Source organism: Numenius arquata, chromosome W, assembly GCF_964106895.1.
Source record: "Numenius arquata chromosome W, bNumArq3.hap1.1, whole genome shotgun sequence".
NCBI lineage: Eukaryota > Metazoa > Chordata > Aves > Charadriiformes > Scolopacidae > Numenius > Numenius arquata.
In genome coordinates this window covers 9,951,532-9,974,569 of record NC_133615.1, presented here as the reverse complement: position 1 = coordinate 9,974,569, position 23,038 = coordinate 9,951,532, and positions in this window count along the sequence as shown.

Genomic DNA, 23,038 nt, shown 5'->3' with positions numbered 1-23,038 from the left:
TCTAAAAAACTAGCATCTCTGAAAAAAATCCTTCAAGCTTTAATGATCTATATGGATTTCCTATTGATTGCCTGTGCTGATAAGTGAAAAATTAAGGTGGTACCTTATTTCCTATACATACCTGGTCTTTTAAACAGGATTTATAGCCGTAGCACTTGATTGTCCCTGCTCGTGTATGCTCCATTTTTCATCTCTCTTCTATATTTTGCTTTTTATTTGTGGCAGTGCCCATTCTAAGGGATTTTCATGCTATTACAAACAAGTTCAAAGGAGCTTTCTGCGTAAGGAGTTATTTTCTTGTCCTGGTTTGAGGTAAAACAGAACCAATTTTCTGTTCAATAATTTTACTTTTTTAGCTGGGCCTCTTCTAACTAACTAAACTCTGAAATTAACAGCATATTGTTCAGAAACTGTTCACTCTCAGAGTGATAAGACCTGATTATGCCAAGGAATGGTGTGCAGAGAGGCTCTTGCTTATACTTATTGCTATAACAACCAAGGTCAGCTAAACTCGTTATTTGCCCCGTTGGAGGGTCGGAAACAGAAAAGCGTAGAGGGGGTCACACCTGTGGGGAGGAATGGACAGGGCAGGTGACTCAAACCTGACCAACAGGGGTATTCCATCCCATCTGCATCACGCTCAGTATAAAAGCTGAAGGATCAAAGGGTCAGCCCTCTTTCTTCAATGGCCGACATCCGAGGAGGACCCTGTCTGTTGATCTGCCTTTGATCCCAGTCCGTGTGTTCCTGACTGCAGAGCTGGAATCCAGTTCCCATCCATCGCTGAGTCCAGTCTGGGACTTCCCCAGTGCCTGCCGGTGACATCATCCTGGGAGCTTGATACGGTTTTGTATATATTGTATCTATTTCATTATTTCCTTTTTCATTTTAATATTGATATTTCATTAGTTTAGTTCATTCTAAACTCATAAATCTCTCTATCTCTTCCTCTCCTTTCTTTGGAGAGAGAGGTGGGGGAGACATCTGTCATTCTGATTGGCCAATCTGGCCAAAGCCACAACAAACAGAAATAGCAGTAGCATATGGTACGGTTTTTCTCATCCTGGAGGTATGGGTTCCTAATGCTTTACCTCCCTGTGTTTTGTCCTTTGCTTTCATTGTGCTGCACACACTTCTTAGTGATTGTGTTTGGGTCTGACTGGACAGAATCCTTTTAATCTTCACTTTTAACATAATAAAATAGCCTGACAAGACTCATGATCTTAATAGCCTCTCTCTTTGCCAGTTCAATAGCTCTTCTCAACTAGGTTTTTACTAGGTTCCTTTTATTATTATTTTTATTGTCCTCTACTTAAGGCAATGATAAACTTATATAAAAGTTTAAGTTGTTCCCACTCCTCAAATGTCTATTCCATCTCTTTGCTAAGAGATTACTCCCTCTATAGTACAGAGGAAAGAATATATGCTTCTGTGGAAAGTCTGGAGGGTTGACTTAAATTGATGATGATGGTGAGTTTAAATAGGCTGCTGGACTTCATATTGAAGTAGTGGAAAAACAATTTTTGCAAGTTCTACTTTAAATATGTGTGCACTGGGAAACCTTCAGTAGAGTGATGGGAGCAAACTGTTAAAGCCAAACTGCCAGAGTTGTTTTGCAATGTCATAAAAATCAGTCTTGCCCATGGCTGTTTATTCCTGATAGTGCACAAGTATTTGTGTATGCCTATTTTTTATCTGGATGTGTCCTCAGTCCAGTTAACCTTGAAGCCTTACAGACAGCTGTACTGGAAAAAAGAGGAGTCAGTATAAGCCACTAACTGAACTGCACCCTAAGTGAATGAACTTTTTAGCCCATTTTGGCAGTGTATTAAGCTGAATTATAGTTACGCATTTGGTATAAAATAATTTTGTGGGCTGAGAGTGAATATTGAAAAATGTGATTATAAAACAAGTTGTTAAATTAAAGCACATATTCCTTATATAGACAGTATCTTGAGCTAGCAGTGAAGAAATGTCCTGTTAAAGATCCAGTGATGTTTAATAAGTATCATTCAAGTGAGTTATCATGCTTCTTAAGAATAGTTCTTCTGAATGGCCAATAAGAGATTTCTGTTGTTTGTGAAAAAAAATTAAAACTCACTTACTCTAAACTACTCCCTTCCTAACTGTCTTGGTTCTGTTATTTTGGCAGATACAATCAATCTGTTTTGGCAGTCCATTGAAAAATCCCCATAATACTGTGTCTGCCAGTACTTATTCTCTTCATGACAATATGAAGATTCAAATAATTGGAATCAAATGCCAGAACTGGGACTGGACATAGCTTTCACAGAATCACAGAATTGTAGGGGTTGGAAGGGACCTTCAGAGATCATCTAGTCCAACCCCCCTGCCAAAGCAGGTTCACCTAGAGCAGGTTGCACAGGAACACATCCAGGCAGGTTTTGAATATCTCCAGAAAAGGAGACTCCGCAACCTCTCTGGGCAGCCTGTTCCAGGGCTCTGTCACCCTCAAAGTGAAGAAGTTGTTCCTCATGTTGAGATGGAATGTCCTGTGCTCCAGCTTGTGCCCGTTGCCCCTTGTCCTGTCACCAGGCACCACTGTGAAGAGTCTGACCCCATCCTCTTGACACCCGCCCTTTAGATATTTATAAGCATTCATAAGATCCCCTCTTAGTCTTCTCTTCTCCATGCTTAACAGATCCAGGTCTTTCAGCCTTATCTCATAAGAGAGGTGCTCCATTCCCTTGATCATCTTTGTAGCCCTCCGCTGTACCCTCTCCAGCAGTTGCCTGTCCTTCTTGAACTGGGGGTCCCAGAACTGGACACAGTACTCCAGATGCAGCCTCAACAGGGCAGAGTAGAGGGGGGAGGATGACCTCCCTCGACCTGCTGGGCAATCTCTTTTTAATGCACCCCAGGATGCCATTGGCCTTCTTGGCCACAAGGGCACATTGCTGCCTCATGGTCATCCTGTTGTCCACCAGGACTCCCAGGTCTCTCTCCACAGAGCTGCTTTCCATCAGGTCAGCCCCTGACCTGTACCGGTGTATGGGGTTATTCCTCCCTAGGTGCAGGACCCTACACTTGCCCTTGTTGAATTTCATGAGGTTCACCCAACCTCCCCAGCCTGTCCAGGTCTTGCTGTATGGTAGCACAGCCTTCTGGTGTGTCAGCCACTCTTCCCAGTTTTGTGTCATCAGCAAACTTGCTGAGGGTACACTCTGTCCCCTCATCCAGGTCATTGATGAATATATTGAACAAGACTGGACCCAGTACTGACCCCTGGGGAACACTTCTAGTTACAGGCCTCCAACTAGACTCTGCGCTGCTGATCACAATCCTCTGGGCTTGGCCTCTCAGCCAGTTCTCAGTCCACGTCTCTGTCCATTCATCTAACCCACACTTCCTAAGCTTACCTATGAGGATGTTATGGGAGACAGTGTCAAAAGCCTTGCTGAAGTCAAGGTAGGCAACGTCCACTGCTCTCCCTTCATCCACCCAGCCAGTCATCCTATCGTAGAAGGCTTGGTCAGATCAGATTGGATCAGATTGGTCAAGCATGATTTCCCCTTGGTAAATCCATGTGGACCGCTCCCGATAGCCTTCTTTTCCTCTACATGCTTAGAGATGACATTCAGAATGAGCTGTTCCATCACCTTTCCAGGGATGGAGGTGAGGTTGACCGGCTTGTAGTTTCCCGGGTCCTCCTTCTTGTCCTTTTTGAAGACTGGTGTGACATTAGCTTTCCTCCAGTCCTCACGCACCTCTCCTGTTCTCCATGACCTTTCAAAGATGATGGAGAGTGGCTTCGTAATAACATCTGCCAGCTCCCTCAGCACTCACAGGTGCATCCCATCAGGGCCCACATATTTTGTGGGTGTCAAGTTTGCCTAAATGATCTCTAACCTGATCCTCTGCAATCGAGGGAGAGTCTTCCTTACTCCAGGCTCTCTCTCCTACCTGCAGGATCTGGGGTTCTTGAGGGACAGCCTTAGCAGTAAAGACTGAAGCAAAGAAGGCATTCAGTAACTGTCTTCTCTGCATCCTCCGTCACCAGGGCAACTACCTCATTCATCAGCGAGCCCACATTTTCCCTAGTCTTCATTTTTCTACTGATGTACTTGAAGAAGCCCTTCTTCTTGTCCTTGACATCTCTTGCCAGGTTTAATTGCTAGCAGGCCCTAGCCTTCCTCGTTGCATCCCTGCATACTCTGACACTGTTCCTATACTCCTCCCTTTTTCCACATTCTGTAAACTTCCTTCTTTCATCTGAGTTTTTCCAGAAGCTCCTTGCTCATCCATGCAGGTTTCCTGCCTCTTTTGCCTGATTTCTTGCTTCTAGGGATGCACCGATCTTGAGCTTGGAGGAAGTGGTGCTTAAATATTAACCAGCTCTCTTGCATCCCCCTTCCTTCTAGAGCCTTAGCCCATGGGTTTCTTTGAAGTAGGTCTTTGAAGAGGCCAAAGTTAGCTCTCCTGAATTTCAGGGCTGTAATTCTACTTTTTGCCCTACTTCTTCCACGCAGGATCCTGAACTCCACCATCTCATGGTCACTGAAGCCAAAGCTACCCCCAACCTTCACTGAGTGATGGAGCTCAGGGAGGAGGTAAGTTGAGGAAAATGAGGGAATGTGAGAGGGAGAAAGACTGCCGGAGTTGCACCCTGCCTCCCATAACAGTAACCAAGCAGACAGACAGAACCCCTGCTACAGAGAACTCCCTGTCAACTCTCTGCCTGACTGAACAAGGTAACTCAGAGGATAGGGGGCTGTGGGAACAAGTTCCTGCCTGACAAAGCAGGCGTGTCTCCCCAGTAACTCCCCCACCTCCCCAGGTACCCTTAAAAAACACATATGAGGCTCTGCAAAGGGAACCCAATCAGAATGAGGAGGATAATTCAATATTTACAGAGGTGTCGCCAGGGTTAAGTCATACTAAACCCAGCATCAAAACATCCTCAGTCCAGAAAAAAAGATGGGTCATTATTGTAGGCAACTCCATCCTGAAGGGAGCAGAAGGCCCGATATGCAGACCTGACCCACTTCTCAGGGAAGTCTGCTGCCTCCCTGGGGCCTGGGTTAAAGACATAAAAAGAAAACTTCCCTCCCTGGTAAGCCCCTCAGATTATTACCCCTTACTCATTTTTCAGGCAGGCAGAGACGAGCTGTTAATGAAAAACCCAAGGGCGATCAAAAGAGACTTTTGGGCCTTGGGACAACTGGTCAAGGGGTCAGAGCGCAGGTAATGTTCTCCTCTGTCATCTCAATTGCAAGGAAGGATGAGGAAAGTAACAAGAAGAGCCAGCAGATCAATACCTGGCTCTGAGCCTGGTGTCAGAGACACAACTTTGGGTTTTTTGAGCACAGGAAGGTTTACATGACACCAGGCCTACTGGAGACAGATGGGGTACACCTGTTTCAAAAGGGGAAGAGGGTCTTTGCGCAGGAGTTGGCAGGGCTCATCAAATGGTCTTTAAACTAAGTTTGAAGGGGGAAGGGGGGGAATCCATCAGCAGAGACGTAAGGGGATAAAACCAGGCTCTTTAGAGGTAAGTCCGGGGGTGGTGTACTGTGGGAGTACTGTGTCCAGTTCTGGGCTCCCCAGTTCAAGAAGGACAGGCAACTGCTGGAGAGGGTACAGCGGAGGGCTACAAAGATGATCAAGGGAATGGAGCACCTCTCTTATGAGATAAGGCTGAAAGACCTGGATCTGTTAAGCATGGAGAAGAGAAGACTAAGAGGGGATCTTATGAATGCTTATAAATATCTAAAGGGCGGGTGTCAAGAGGATGGGGTCAGACTCTTCACAGTGGTGCCTGGTGACAGGACAAGGGGCAACGGGCACAAGCTGGAGCACAGGACATTCCATCTCAACATGAGGAACAACTTCTTCACTTTGAGGGTGACAGAGCCCTGGAACAGGCTGCCCAGAGAGGTTGCGGAGTCTCCTTTTCTGGAGATATTCAAAACCTGCCTGGATGTGTTCCTGTGCAACCTGCTCTAGATGAACCTGCTTTGGCAGGGGGGTTGGACTAGATGATCTCTGAAGTTCCCTTCCAACCCCTACAATTCTGTGATTCTGTGTGTTTCCAAATGCGTCTGCAACAAAAAGTCCTTTTCTCTCTGGGTTAATCCCACAGTGCTCAGCATCTGCTACTTTTGGGGCTCCAGTATCTACTAAAATAGTAATGTGGATTTTATAGGAGCCAATGGGACAAGATATTATCATATCTCCATGGTCATTTTCGGTGAGCCTTCTTAAATGTACCCACCATCCGTCCCTCGGCTCACTTAAAAGGGACGGAGTTTGGCCTTTCCTGATTCTGGATTTACCGGATCCAAACTTATCAATTCTCCCACAGTGGGAGAAGTCAAGCCTGCTGAAGACAGACAGGGTACACCTGTCTCAAAGGGGGAAAAGGGTCTTCACACAGGAGTTGGCAGGGCTCATCGAAAGAGCTGTAAATGAGATTTGAAGGGGGAAGGGGATGAAACCAGGCTCTTTAGAGGTAAGTCTGGGGGTGGTGCGCCAATGTCTGTGGGGTGGGATGCTAGTGAGGTCCCTAGGTCTGCTGATTCAATGAAGGCAGGGAATGGAGATCCATGCAGCAGCAGAGGTGCTAGGGTCATTGATGTGTTAGAAACTATGGCTACTCCTGGGAATGGTCAGGTAGGAGCTAAGGCTTCTTCCCCCAAAAAGATGGCAGGACCAGTAGCCGAACTGAAATGCTTCTACACTAATGCATGCAGCATGGGCAACAAACAGGAGGAGCTGGAAGCCACTGTGCAGCTGGAAAACTATGATGTAGTCGCCATTGCGGAAATGTGGTGGGATGACTCACATGACTGGAGTGCTGCATTAGATGGCTACAAACTCTTCAGAAGGGACAGGCAAGGAAGGCAAGGAGGAGGGATGGCTCTGTATGTTAGGGAGTTTTATGAATGTCGAGAACTTAATGATGGTGACAACAGGGTTGAGTGTTTATGGGTAAGAATTGGGGGGAGGGCCAACAAGGCAGATACCATGGTGGGAGTCTGTTATAGACCACCCAACCAGGATGTAGAGGTAGATGAAATATCCTACAAGCAGCTGGGAGATATCATCCTTGTGGGAGACTTCAACCTACCAGATATCAGCTGGGAACACAGTACAGCTGAGAGGGAACAGTCCAGGAGGTTCCTGGAGTGTGTTGGGGATAACTTCCTGACACAGCTGGTGAGGGAGCCAACTAGGGAAGGAGCCCTGCTGAATCTGCTCCTTGTAAATAGGGAAGGACTTGTGGGGGATGTGACGGTTGGAGGCCATCTTGGGCACAGTGACCATGAAATGATAGAGTTCTCGATTCTTGGAGAAGCAAGGAGGGGGGCCAGCAGGACTGCCACCATGGACTTCCGGAGGGCAGACTTTGGTCTTTTCAAGAGCCTGCTTGACAGAGTCCCTTGGGAGGCAGCCCTGAAGGGCAAAGGAGTCCAGGGAGGCTGGATGTTTTTCAAAGAGGAAGTCTTAAAAGTGTAGGAGCAGGCTGTCCTGGTGTGCTGTAAAATGAGCTGTTGGGGGAAAAGACCGGCCTGGCTGAACAGAGAGATCTGGTTACAATTCAGGGAAAAAAGGAGAGTTTATGGCCTTTGGAAAAAGGGGCAGGACACTCAGGAAGATTACAAAGGGAAAAGATTAGAAAGGCTAAAGCCCAACTAGAACTTAACCTGGCCTTGGATGTTAAGAACAATAAAAAGAATTTCTATTCTATATTAGTAACAAGAGGAGGACTTGGGAGACTCTCCATCCTCTATTGGATGTGGGAAGTAACATGGTGACAAAGGATGAGGAGAAGGCTGAGGTACTTAATGCCTTCTTTGCCTCAGTCTTTAGTAGTAGAGTAGGTTGTTCTCTGAGTACCCAGACCCCTGAGCTAGCAGATAGGGGCGGGGAGCAGAATGAAACCCCCATAATCCAAAGGGAGGTGGTGAGGGACCTGCTCCAACACCTAGACATACACAAGTCTATGTGATCCACCTGAGGGTACTGAGGGAGCTGGTGGAAGTGCTCTCTGAGCCACTTTCCATCATTTACCAGCAGTCCTGGCAAACTGGGGAGGTCCCAGCTGATTGGCGTCTAGCAAATGTGATGCCCATCCATAAGAAGGGTTGGAAGGATGATCCGGGGAACTACAGGCCTGTCAGTCTGACCTCGGTGCCTGGGAAGGTTGTGGGAAAGTAACAGAAGATTGGCGAGGAGGACTGTAAACATGCTCAAGTGACTCGCATGTGGGGTGCTGGAACACACATATATCACACTAATTGTTGCTTAGTTCTGTGTGCTCAACAAGTAGAACATCTACACTTGGATAACGTCAGCCTGGGATGGACTCAGGGGCACCTTATCGAACACGCCTGAGATTCCTGCCCTGCTGTTGAAGAGATCAAAGCACAGTGGAAAACTCTGCCTGCAGGAATCCCTGAAATACAGGCCCAAACAGCAATTGGGAGCTCTCTCACTCTCTCACTCCCTTGCTAACAAGGACTCTTGCCAATAAGGACTCTCTCTTGCTCCGTGGTACCTGCATCCCCTGCTTGCCTGCCTCTGCCCAGGTGCTGCTTCAGAGGTTCCCCGATCCATGAGGTATTGAGATTAAATTTGTTCTTTGCCTTTAATCCATGGTTTTGTGGTTGTTCCTGTGTCCTGCCTGCATCAGCTCACACATTTGGCGTAGTTGGCAGCTCCAGGAACACCCATGTCGTGGCTGATAAAAACGTTGGGGACTGGGGAGGCCACTATGGTGACTCCCCCTATTCCGGGATGGCCCAGTACTGATCACTGGACCCCCATGGCCAATTTCCTGGCTAAATTGGCTTTGCCGGAGGCATGGCCTGAAATAGATAACGGGGCGGTGATTACCCCCCAGAGCATTGAAACAGCTATACATGGCTTGCTGTGGAAAGTGGCATCAGATTCTTCTCGCAAATTAGCGGGTAGATTGGGATGGCTGTTAGCTACCCAACTTAGGGCTTTTGACCATGAAGTTGTTGCATTATGTAGTAAAGTGAGAGAATTGGAAAAGGGAAAAAGGAGTTTACAAGATGCAAAGGTGATTGCACAAGAAGTAATTACGGTTCAAGCAGAGCAGTGCTATGAGATGGAAGATAATGATGTAGACCGGTTGGTAGCATGTATTGTTAATAAACAAAGGGACAAATATGGGAAAAGTAAGCTTTCGATTTCCCAAGTTCGTGCTCTCACTACAAAACGGTCATGGGATCCTGAGGAATAGGATGAAAATATTTGGAGTGAATCCTCAGACTCTGAGACCGAGTTTGAATTTGATCCGGGCTTAAAAAGCAGTGAGGTGGTGGAAGCACGAGCCCTCATACAAATGAGGGGGGAGCAGGAACGAGCAGACAGAGGAATGCAGATCACTAGTACTTACACTCTGAAAGAGTTAAGGGAATTTTTAGAGATCTATCAGCAAAAGAGTGGGGGAGGCATACTGCCATGGAGTTTGCAAGCATGGGATAGTGGAGCTGCTTCTATCCATTTATCAGTGAGTGAAAAAGATTTTCTAAGCCCTAGAGCCATTGATGATCAGATAGAACAAGGATATGCTCAGCTGCAAAATGTCAGAGGTCCTGACAGGCGAGACATTATTGCCCCGATGTCGTATCAGTGGTTGTGCGCAGCAGTTTTAGCAGCATTATACAGAACCTGTTGAATTAGTGTCATCCCTCGGAAACTGGTGTATAATGGAGGAAGGTATTAATTTGGTGCAGCAGATGAGGACGGCTCATGTGTCGGTAACAGGATCCAATCCGGACAGTGTAACAGTGACAAAAAGTATCAAAATGCAGTTTTTGAGAGGAGCGCCTGCCTCACTACACCCCGTGATTATACCAGCAGTGACAAATGCTATGGGTAATGTAGGCGCCCTAGCAAATACCTTGAGGGCAATTGGGGCTGTGATTTTGGGACCCTCTGTGCGGGTGGTGAGTAAAGGAGAGGCAGCAAAATGGAAAGGAATTACAGCACGGGTGACAAGGAAACAAATATGGAATGATTTTGTACAAGCTGGTATCCCAAAATCAGGGATAGATGGGATCACAACATCAGAAATGTTTCCCCGGTGGCAAAAGTTAGCATTTATGCAAAAAAGCCGACCACCCCCAGCCCCACCACCAACTCCTCACCCCCCCTCCACCCCGCCTGACACCTCAGTGCAAGATGTTGCCCGGCAACAAAAGCAATGCCCTTTGCAAGTATTGCCTCAGGGATACAAACTCAGTCCCTCCATTTGCCACCTAATGATAGCAGCATGGTGGGGTACTGTTACTGTTTATCATTATATTGATGATCAATTGATTATGACAGAGTCACAACAAGAAAATGAAGCAGCTGCTGAATTGCTAAAAGTTCATTTGCAGGACTGAGGTTGGGCAAATAATCCAAAGAAAATACAGGGCCCTAGTATTACTGTACGATTTTTGGGAATAGTTTGGCATGGACAGATCAGAAAAATACCAAATCAGATACAGCAAACGAGGCAGCCATTTCCTGTACCAATCATAGTAAAACAGTCACAGACCTTTGGAGGACTTCTAGGGTATTGGAGAACTTTCATGCCACATTTGGTCATATTAATATGCCTTTGGCAGAAATTAACTAGGAAGAAAGTTGTCTGGCAGAGGACCAAGCAACAACAAGAAGCCTTTGATGCCTGCAAAGATGCTTTGATTGAGCATGCACAATTATACACTCCTAAGCAAGGATATTCCTTTGAATTAGTAACAATTCCAGATGATACAGTCTCAGGATTGTGGCAGATGACTGGGATGAAAAATCAGAAAGAACCTGTAGGGTTTTGGTCCAAGGCATTACAAGGTTCCGCTATAAATCATAAACCAACTTCTCCTCTTATTTTACATCCTTTGTTAATATCAGACTCTCGAGTTTTTGTATTTCAGGTGTCTTCGGTGAATACCTGTGCCTTATCTAGAGGAGATAGCATTGGAATGCTGTTATTGGTGTTGCAAATCCAATGTCGAATTGAAGTTCAATCTGGAAAAGCACAAGCCATAGCTCTACAATCCGTGTGGGCAATTACCCCACATCAGGTTATCAAACCTGGAGTAATATTAGCTGAAGGAGCTGGAACAGCACGTATGTATCACTGGAAGGAGATGTCACTGCTGTTTTCCTTCTCTATCACAGGTTGGCCCATCGTGCTTCGTAGTCTAGGACTACAGGCACGTGCCCTGGATACATCTCTGCAAAATCATTATGTAGACACTTAGATTTGATTAGCCTCTACTGCAACTAACTTGTCTGCCTTTTATATTAAGCTGCAGATTAAAAGCTGCAGATCTTTAGACAACTTGTTTCAGTGGTGCATCAACCCCAGCAGCTGTATTATAGAATTATACTGTGCTGAGTGACTTTGATATTAATGTCTCATTGCTGTCTTTTCTGAGTAGGTAACGGCTATGTGCCAATGAACATTACAAAATTGACTGACGGTAGATGATTTCCTCCCTGGACACCAGAAACACTGCTTCGACTTTGAAAACATGTTGCTTCAACGTAACTGATGAACCAGCCAGCACAGAGCACCACATTCAACATTGTCCAGGACTGAATGCATCAAATGGAACAACCTACTGGTGGTGCCTGGCTGGTTGAGGGGTTTAATTCCTTGACAGGAGGAACAGGACACCTGGTTCAAAGCATTATTGTAGAGATATGTTTATTCCTTTTTCTATATATGTTTATTGCCTCTGTAAATTAGTCGGTACTATACCCCACAAGCCTAAATGAACATCTCCAGCTTTGTCAACCCCAGCAGAAGTGGTCTCTTGAGCGAGGGGGTGGAATGTGAGAAAGTAATCCTTGAAATACAGGCTAGAAGAGCAAGTGTGAGCTCTCTCACTCTCTCATTCCCTTGCTAACAAGGACTCTCCCTCGCTTCGAGGTGCCTGTGTCCCCTGCTTGCCTGCCTCTGCCTGGGTGCTGCTTCAGAGATTCCCCGATCCATGAGGTACTGAGATTAAATTTGTTCTTTGCCTTTAATCCATCGTTTTGTGGTTGTTCCTGCGTCCTGCCTGCTTCACTCACACAAAGGTCATGGAACAGATCATCCTGAGTGCCATTATGCAGCGCATGAAGGGCACCCAGGCAATCACGCCCAGCCAGCACGGGTTCATGAAAGGCAGGGCCTGCTTGACAAACCTGATCTCCTTCTATGACAAAGTGACCTGCTTGGTGCATGAGGGAAAGGAAGTGGATGTTGTTTACCTGAACTTTAGTAAAGCCTTTGACACAGTCTCCCACAGTATCCTCCTGGAGAAACTGGCTGCCCATGGCTTGGATGGGAGTACCCTCCGCTGGGTTCAAAACTGGCTGGAGGGCCAGGCCCAGAGAGTGGTGGTGAATGGAGTTAAATCCAGTTGCTGGCCAGTCATGAGTGGTGTCCCCCAGGGCTTGGTATTTGGGCCGGTTCTCTTTAACGTCTTTATCAATGATCTGGACGAGGGGATGGAGTGCACCCTCAGTAAGTTTGCAGATGACACCAAGTTGGGTGGGAGTGTCGACCTACTGAAGGGTAGAAAGGCTTTGCAGAGAGATCTGGACAGGCTGGATTGATGGGCCAAGGCCAATGGGATGAGGTTCAATAAGGCCAAGTGCCGGGTCCTGCACTTGGGCCACAACAATCCCATGCAGCGCTACAGGCTTGGAGCAGAGTGGCTGGAGATCTGCCTGGCAGGAAAGGACCTGGGGGTGTTGGTCGACTGCAGGCTGAACATGAGCCGGCAGTGTGCCCAGGTGGCCAAGAAGGCCAACGGCATCCTGGTCTGTATCAGGAATGGTGTGGTGAGTAGGACTAGGGAAGTGATGGTGCCTCTGTACTCGGCACTGGTGAGGCCCCACCTCGAGTACTGTGTTCAGTTTTGGGCCCCTCACTACAAGCAAGACATTGAAGTGCTGGAGCGTGTCCAGAGAAGGGGAACGAAGCTGTTGAGGGGTTTGAAGAATAAGTCTTATGAGGAAAGGCTGAGGGAGCTCCGATTGTTTAGCCTGGAGAAAAGGAGGCTGAGGGGAGACCTTATTGCTCTCTATAACTACCTGAAAGGAGGTTGTAGAGAAGCAGGGATTGGTCTCTTCTCCCAAGTCACAGGTGATAGGACAAGAAGAAATGGCCTGAAGTTGCGCCAGGGGATGTTCAGATTGGAGATTAGGAAAAAAATGTTTAGACTGAAAGGGTTATTAAGCATTGGAATGGGCTGCCCAGGGAGGTAGTTGAGTCACCATCCCCAGAGGTATTTAAAAGACAGGTTGATATAGTGCTTAGACATGGTTTATTAATGTGGGTGTGTTTTGGTTTTTGTGTTGGTGGGTTTTTTGTTTGTTTTTTTTTTTATCAGAGTTAGGTTGATGTTTGGACTAGATGATCTTAAAGGTCCCTTCCAACCTAGACAATTCTATGATTCTCTGATTCTATGGTGCACTCTGCACAAACTTCCTCAACAAAGATCGTGTGCACAACATTTCATCAGGGTCTACATTTACTTGCCAGTCACCATAAAGCACCTCTCGCACAGCCAGTTCTCTCAGGTACTTAATACCATTCTCCATGCTGGTCCATTTGCTTGGACAGCATTGGATATCATCCATAAAGGGATACCTGCCCTTTAAAGCTGACAGCAGTCGCCTCCAGAGACTGAGAGTCTTTGTCTTCTTCCCAATTGCTTTATCAATACCTCCCTCTTTGGCCAGGTTTCCCAACTGCCTGGCTTCTCTACCTTCTAAGTCTATAGTATCAGCCCCATTGTCCCAGCATTGGAGCAACCAGGTGATAAGTGTGTCACCGTCATGACCGTCCTTCTTTATATTTCGCATATCCTTCGTAGAGAAAGATTTAATCATTTTCTCTCCATCTGAGTCCTCCTCCTACATCGACAATGCCTGCGAAGGACCTTCTCCTATATCTGCTTTAGACAGACCCTTTCCTTTATCTTCATCAGAAGAACTCTCTCCCATGCTGTCTGGTTTGAGCTGGTCTTTGTTGTAAGGGGCATGGGAATGAGCTGATTTCCTTTTCTGCTTCCTGGTCACCGGGGTAACTTGTACGGGTTCTGATGGAATTTGAGTAGCAGCGCTTCTCAGTGTCAAAGCGGCTGGAGTAGTGACAGTGCTTGTTTTCAAGGCTTGAGCCAATACAGGTGGGGGCAGAGTAATGGCCAGTGCTGGGGGGAGGTAACTTGGGGAGTGGTTTGTGCCTGTGCTGGCTGTGAATTTGCCCATGTAATTTGAGTAGCAGCAGCAGGTCACACAATACCCACTCCTGCACTGATTTTTAACACAAAACCACCCCTGCAACCCAGTCAGGAAAAATAGCAACAAAATCACCATCTTCTGAAAGTAACAATCACAGAATCACAGAATCACATGGGGTTGGAAGGGACCTCTGGAGATCATCTAGTTCAACACCCCCCCCCCCCCCCCCCCCCCCGTCAAAGCAGGTCCACCTAGAGCAGGTTTCACAGGAATGTGTCTAGGCGGGTGTCGGAGTGGGAGACGGACCCGGAGTAACGATGAGTCTCAATATGAGTATGGTCGTTCTCCCTTTATTCAAGTTCACACAGAGTATATAAAGACAGACAAGCAGAGCACGCGCTAGCAACAATTATACGATTGGCTTACAGTCTCTGTTCACGTGCCTAGAGCGCTCACACAATTAGTGCAGACCTCTTGTCTACGTGCAGCAGATGTTTCTCTATCTCCCGGAGGCAGTACCGCTTATCACTTACTTATCATGTAGCTACTTCTTCATACTTCTGTTTCTCAAGGACAGTTCACAGCCTCCTCCAGGCTTTCATCCCTATCAAAGACTGGGTTGCTCATTGTAATCAAGTCGTGCCCTTTTTCACTCAGCCATTCCTCCACATATCTGGACCAAGGAAGTTGTCTTGACCATGTCTATTTTCCAGCTGATTTATTTTACGTGTGTCATATGTTAGGGTTTCTCATCTATTTGTGAACTGGTCAGTATAGAATGCATGAATTCATTAGTCTGGCAGGGGTGTAGAACAAAAAAAAATTGCTCCCCACCTAAGGAGTGCTGCCAAGAGAGACTATCAGTTGTTTTATTAGGCAAAAAGGCAACAGAAAAGACATCATTTGCATTCAAAGAAGACAAAGTAGGGTCAAATTAATCCTTGATGTACCTTTTCTTATTTCATAATTTAACCCACAATGTTCTTCTAATGATAGTCATATAGACCAATAGAAAAAATAATATTTGAGAGCATATTCTCATATCTAGAAAGAGAAATAGCAGCTCCAACCAGGCTATGCCATAGTTTTAGTTAAAATGTAGAAGTTTTCAAAAGCAGCTCAAGGTACTGTATCAGCATTACCTGAAAGCAAATAGGCAAAGCTACTGTGTGAACAAGTAATTGAACAAATGTACCTCATAAAACAAAGCTGCTCCATGGAAAAGCTCTTTAATACCCTTCACCCCTTATCCTTGGATCTTGTTAAACTGGTACTGGGAAGTAAACATAGTTTAATTTGGAACCTGTAACGGGGAACAAGAAGGAAGAAGGAATAGCCCTCAGAGTGGCTTTTACCTTTCACTAGATGGGATATCATCGTTTTAGGCTATGCTATGGAAAAAGGTCCTAAAATTTAGTTGTCTTCTGAAACAAAGAAATATACTCAACAGCAAATAGTACTGTTAAGCAGGTATTCTTTATTAGCAACACTGGGGTCTCACTGGGGATTTTCCACCATAAGTGCTCCCAACGATTATCTTATTCTGAGTGGTTTATATTTACAAGATCGTTATATATTCATCCGTTTCCCCGAAATCATTAACATAAACACGCCTATTCCCAGAACTAATTGCATAATTATGAGGCAAGTTATATCGCAATCTTTGCTGCCATCTAATGTCAGTTTTCAGGAATCACAGTCACTCTGGTGGTCGTATCTTCCTCTTCATCAGTCATCCTCTGGATGAACTTTCCATGTTGGCAATCCTCAACGCATGCGTACTACTGATTTGCTTACATAGGTGATTTATTACTACCCGTTTTGCAACACTCCACTACCTCAGCTAACTTATATCCTGAACATCTGCTACCTCTAATCTAAAGTTCCTGCCTCCAAACAATACATCTGAACTTGTTTAGAAACAGAAACTTTAGACCGGAGTCAGCATGTTTCTAAACAATACATCTGCTTAGTAGGGGCATAAGGTCTTAGGAAACATTTCTTCAAAGCAAACTTAATCACAATGCACAAAATTTAGCAGCTTCTTTTCACTTCCAAGAAATCCAGTCAAAATCATCCTGAGGAACAAAAAAAAAAATCATTTAGTGACAGTTAAGTTTCCAGTCACACTCCCTACAACATAAGACTTTGTTCCTTTCCACCTTCACTCCGCACATGATGCTGTTGAAAACTCAAACCAGTGCTCCATAAAGCTTTCACTTTCATCTCCGACACTCAAACAGAATATGTGCCCTGACTTAATCAGGTTTGCACTCAATAAAAAGCCGTAACAGTGGTCTCATCTCCTCTTATATTGGTGATACCAGCAGATCAGTGTATCTGTTACACACTGTGCACTAGGGAAGTTATTTTCCTTTAATGCTGTTGAGGTCACTGTTACCACTTCTGCACCAAAAAAAAAAAAATCCTGCCTCATCCCCCCACTCAATAAGGGGCATAAGCATTTAATACAGCACAGTAGGGAACACCTGGAAAGTGATTCCAGACAAGAAAGATATCAAATATGAAATACCATGATAGCCTATTTACAACTGAACACAGACTGTGTTTAGATGTCACTAGGCCCAGGACTATGTCAGAGCTGAAAAGTACACAATGCAATGCAGACGGGTGAGGAGAATCAGGAATGGACCATGACTAAGAGAACAGCAAGGTCACCACCTCTGTATGGTATTCCTCATTCAGCTATGTGAAGCTGGTCCACTGTGCTATGTTGCTCCAAGAGCCACAGCAGAGATTGACTCTGAGGACTGATGTGATAGGTATTTTATCCTGAGTAAAGGCCCTTTCCCTTAGATGTTCTCCTTAGGCTGGCTCCATCTCTGGATGGCAAAGAAAAACCATACTAAGTTTAAGAGGGAATTCCTTTGTCCAAGTTGATATAGTTGCAGACAGACTTCATAAGTTTTGTGACTACTTTTTTTCTGAACATCTAGCAGATTGTCTGCACTAAAGAGAAGTTGCTCACAGATTTAGTCTTACTGCTATCTAGTAAAAGATCTTTTTCCAACCGCTTGCCTACAAGCAAAAACCAAATCCTGGCCCACCAGCTGTTTTTCTCTCATCTTCAATGACTGGGACATGTTCTATATTATTAAATATTAAATAGGGTCTCTTACAGTTGAATGACACTTGGTTCTTATGCTGCAAATGTATTCATAAGAATCAACCATTTTATGTCTAAGAGAACTTAAACTCCTAGAAGCTTCAGAACATACAAAAAATAATGTTCAGAAATCTTTATTTTACATTGCAGTACAAATAGATCAGAATGAAGAATACTACCATCTGCTGTCAGTAATAGTGATCTGATGCTGTTTCTCATTGAGAAAAAATGCCAGTTTGAATTAAAAATCCTTTCTAATTATCTGATAGCATAAATGAGCCTTGGTCTCTAAAAAATTATAGAAAAACATAGTTTTTCTAGATGGTAGAATAGAATAGAATAGAATAGGAAAAGGGGAATATAACCCCGATATTCAAAAAAGGAAAAAAAGGAAGACCCAGGGAACTATAGGCCAGTCAGCCTCACCTCTGTGCCTGGCAAGATCATGGAGCAGATCCTCCTGGAATCTCTGCTAAGGCACATGGAAAATAAGGAGGTGATTGGAGACAGCCAGCATGGCTTCACCAAGGGCAAATCGTGCCTGACAAATTTGGTGGCCTTTTACGATACTGCCACAGACTTGGTGGACAAGGGCAGAGCAACAGACGTCATCTACCTGGACTTATGCAAAGCATTTGACACTGTCCCGCACGACATCCTGGTCTCAAAATTGGAAAGTCATGGATTCGATGGATGGACCACTCGGTGGATAAGGAACTGGCTGGATGGCCGCACTCAAAGGGTTGTGGTCAACGGCTCAATGTCCAAGTGGCGGCCAATGACGAGTGGCGTTCCTCAGGGGTCAGTAATGGGACCAGTGCTGTTTAACATCTTTGTCGGAGACATGGACAGTGGGATAGAGTGCACCCTCAGCAAGTTTGCCAAAGACACCAAGCTGTGTGGCGTGGTCGACACACTGGAGGGAAGTGATGCCATCCAGAGGGACCTGGACAGACTTGAGAGGTGGGCTCGTGCAAACCTCATGAAGTTCAACCAAGCCAAGTGCAGGGTCCTGCACCTGGGTCACGGCAATCCCAGGCACAAATACAGCTTAGGCGGAGAATGGCTGGAGAGCAGCCCTGAGGAGAAGGACTTGGGAGTGCTCGTGGATGAGAAGCTCAACATGAGCCGGCAGTGCGCACTGGCAGCCCAGAAAGCCAACTGCATCCTGGGCTGCATCAAAAGAAGTGTGGCCAGCAGGTTGAGGGAGGTGATTCTACCCCTCTACTCTGCCTCTGCCCTCAGTATTCCAGGTGAGACCCCACCTGGAATACTGTGTCCAGCTTTGGAGTCCTCAACACAGGAAGGACATGGACCTGTTGGAACAGGTCCAGCAGAGGGCCACGAAGATGATCAGTGGGCTGGAGCCCCTCTCCTATGAAGACAGGCTGAGAGAGCTGGGGTTGTTCACCCTGTAGAAGAGAAGGCTCCAGGGAGACCTTATAGCAGCTTTCCAATATCTGAAGGGAGCCTACAGGAGAGGGACTCTTTGTCAGGAAGTGTAGTGACAGGACAAGGGGTAACGATTTTAAATTGGAAGAAAGGAGATTTAGATTAGATACCAGAAAGAAATTCTTTACTGTGAGGGTGGTGAGACACTGGAACAGGTTGCCCAGGGAAGTTGTGGCTGCCCCATCCCTGGAAATGTTTAAGGCCAGGCTGGATGGGGCTTTGAGCAACCTGCTCTAGTGGGAGCCCATGGCAGGGGGGTTGGAACTAGATGATGTCTTTAAGGTCCCTTCCAACTCTAACCATTCTATGATTCTATGATTCTATGAATAGAATAGAATAGAGGACATTTTTAACTTGTGCACAGGAGGAGGCATGGAAATCCGAGATGGCTAAGAAAATGGATATAGCTGTGTCGTGGTTTCGGCTGAATTTACCAAAACCAGACCGGCAGATGGCCCTTCCCCCCCCTTCCCCCCCCCCTAAAAGAGGAGAGAGGAGGAGAAAGAGATAAGGAGATTCAGAAGTTTAGAATGAACTAAACTACTTTAATGAAGAATTAATATTAAAATAAAAATAAAGAAGAAAATAATGAAATAGATACAATATATACAAAACCGTATCAAGCTCCCAGGATGACAGTCACGTCACCGGCAGGCACTGGGGAAGTCCCAGACTGGACTCAGTGACGACTGGGAACTGGATTCCAGCTCTGGAGTCAGGAACACACGGATCGGGATCAAAGGCAGATGAACAGACAGAGTCCTCTCTGGACGTCGGCCATCGCAGGAAGGGGCTGACCCTTTGATCCCTCAGCCTTTATACTGAGCATGGGGCAGATGGGATGGAATACCCCAGTTGGTCAGGTTTGGGTCACCTCTCCTGTCCACTCCTCCCCACCGATGTGACCCCTCTACGTTTTTTCCGTTTCCGACCCTCTAAGGGGGCAAATAACGAAATTGCCTGACCTTGGTTGTTATAGCAATAAGTATAAGCAAGGGCCTCCCTGCACACCATTCCTTGGCACGGAGCACAAACATTGGTCTTATCATTCTGAGAACGAGCAGTTTTCTCCACAATATGCCGTTAATTTCAGAGAGTTAGAGGAGGCCTGGCTAGGATGTAAAGTTACAGAACAGAAAATTGGTTCGGTTTTACTTCAAACCGGGACATTCCACCCCTTATTCCATACCATTTGCATCATGCTTAGATTACAACTACTATCATCTATAAAATCTATACATACATACATATATAGATAGATATATGTAAATCACTCAGTTATAATTTATCTCTATATACAAAAGCTTAAGTCCATTTCACAGCAGATCAGGTTCTCAGGGTAGGAAAGACAGTGTGAAATTCATTGTGGTTCGTGCCCATGGGTAACATGTCCATCTCGGAGAAGTTTTACTAGACGCCACTTGATCCATCCGGCTAGGTTTCATCATTGCAGCGTCATCCTGAAAAACACTTATAGAACACTGTTAGTATTGTAAACAACTAACATCATACTCGGAATTAAGTATTCTCACTCAGGGTCAAATTCCCTTGAGGTACACATTGAACTTCTCCATTCTTCAGCATCACCCACCAAGTACATCCAGGTCCTCGAGCAAAAACAGTCCCACAAATGGGTTTGCCTTTGCCCGAGGCAGGAAAAACCCATACAGTTTTCCCTAGCATATTCCTTTCATGCACCACAGGGACTTTATCCCCTTCTACAATATGTAACAGGTCTGATTGAGCAGGACCACCTCGATTGATGGATCCCCTGGTATTAACTAACCAAGTAGCTTGCGCTAAGTGCTTGTCCCAATTTTTAAAGGATCCACCACCCATCGCTTTTAGGGTAGTTTTTAACAATCCATTGTATTGTTCAATTTTTCCAGAAGCTGGTGCATGATAGGGAATATGATATATCCACTCAATACCATGTTCTTTTGCCCAGCTACTTATAAGATTGTTTTTGAAATGAGTTCCATTGTCAGATTCAATTCTTTCTGGAGTACCATGTCGCCACAAGACTTGCCTTTCAAGGCCCAGGATGGTATTCCGGGCTGTGGCATGGGGCACGGCATAGGTTTCCAACCATCCGGTGCTTCCTTCCACCATTGTAAGCACGTAACGCTTACCCTGGCGGGTTTGAGGGAGTGTGATATAGTCGATTTGCCAAGCCTCCCCATACTTGTATTTCAACCACCGACCTCCATGCCACAAAGGTTTTAACCTTTTAGCTTGCTTGATTTCGGCGCATGTTTCACAGTCGTGGATAACCTGTGCAATAGCGTCCATGGTTAAATCCACCCCTCGGTCACGAGCCCATTTGTACGTTGCATCTCTTCCTTGATGACCTGAAGTGTCATGGGCCCATCGAGCTAAGAACAATTCACCTTTATGTTCCCAGTCTAAATCTGTCTGGAAAATCTTAGCTGCTCGGTCCACTTGCTGATTGTTTCGATGTTCCTCAGTGGCTCGACTCATAGGTACGTGGGCATCTACAAGCCGATTCGGAGGAAGCCACATTAATTGAATGTAGTCAAAAACTCTGAATTGCAAACTGAAGTTGAGGCTACCAAAGCTGCTTTAGAGGCAGAACAAAAGACAAAAGAGGCCTTAAGGGCTCATGAAGGGCAATTGTAAGTTGAAAATATGCTTTTGAAAGATTAATTAATTGCTGAAAGGGAGAGGAATTGGAGGTTACAAGAAAAATTAGATCTGTTATTGTCCAATGCTCCGACACCCTCTTCTGCCCAAGTCACAAATTTAGTTATATGTGCTGACCCTGATACTTGGGACGGTGATATCTGGGGTGACCCAGATGACGAGCCCGAGGGGTCAGGTAATATTGAAATTCGACCCCTCATTAAAACAGAGGTGCAGTCAAATGATAGAAATAAATGGAGATATACTACAACACATATCACCCCATGGTCCGGACCCGAGCTTGCCCAAATGCAAGAATAATTTTCACGCAAGCCAGGGGAAAGTGCAACTGAATATTTATGGAATGTTTTGCTAAAAGGAGGAGATTGTACTTTGCTGAGTGAGGAGGAAGCTAGCGGTTATTGGGGTCCTGGTGTATTCCTTGATAGGGGTCCTGTGGGGGACCAACCCTTAACACTTAGAGTTGCCCACTGGGTGGGAGGGATGGATTCTAGAGAGCGGGGCGAGCCACTGGCTATTAAAAATGCTGAGTTATCCAGGCTAGCTGAATCCATACAAAAGGCTGCCTGTATACAAGCCATGTATGAGCGTGGTGAGCAGGGCATTCCCCTTGCTGCTCCGGTAGATCCGGTCCACCTTAAACCATTGATTAGAGGTCTCCCTGATGCTGTGAAAATGCATGTGCAAAACCTAAAGGAAATGATTGCACAGACAATTTACCATAATACTCGCAATCTGCATCAGTGATTGCAGCCCGTTTTAACTTGGGGGGGAACCTCAGCATAACGAATTGTGGAATAAGGCATTAGGAATACCCCATCAATGTTATATGGGCAGTCCACAGAGAATATTTGCATAATGGTAAACCTGGTGGAGCAGCCTATTAGCAAAGCTAAAGAACATACTGATGCTATTAAAACACAGAAAGATAAACCCTCTGCTCCTGTGAATCCCTTCTCAGACTTAAGGAAGGATTTGATTGATATAAAAAACTAGAAAGCACAGGGGCTATTTCAGGCTGACCCATCCACATAATATCTAACCTAGAATGGCCTAACCATTTAAGTGACCCACACATATTTTAGCTATTGGCCCCAGACGAATACCTGTAAATTTTCTAATTGATACTGGAGCTCAAATAAGTGTCATCACTGAAAAAACAGCAAAAAAGGATTAGTCCCCACCTGGAAGAAAATAAATGTAATAGGAGTAACTGGAGTCCCTGAAATCAGACCGATTGGTACGGTGTGTGTCTGGCTTCCAGGAGAAAACCGAATGACTAAGATAAAAGTATTCACTGGTCCTTATATCATAATAACATTTTGGGATTTGATGTATTAGCAAACAAAGTCTGGAGATTGCCAGATGGGACAGTGTGGAGCTTTGGAGTCCCACCATGTGAGCTCCAGTTACTGGAGACAGCCACTATACTGCCTCCTTCCCGGGTAACAAATGTTAGTCAATATCCACTACCAGCCACAGCCAAAACGAGGATCAAGGAAGTAATTAAAGACCTGAAGACCTGGAAGCCCGTGGCATTATAATCAGGACACACTCACCTTATAATTCTCC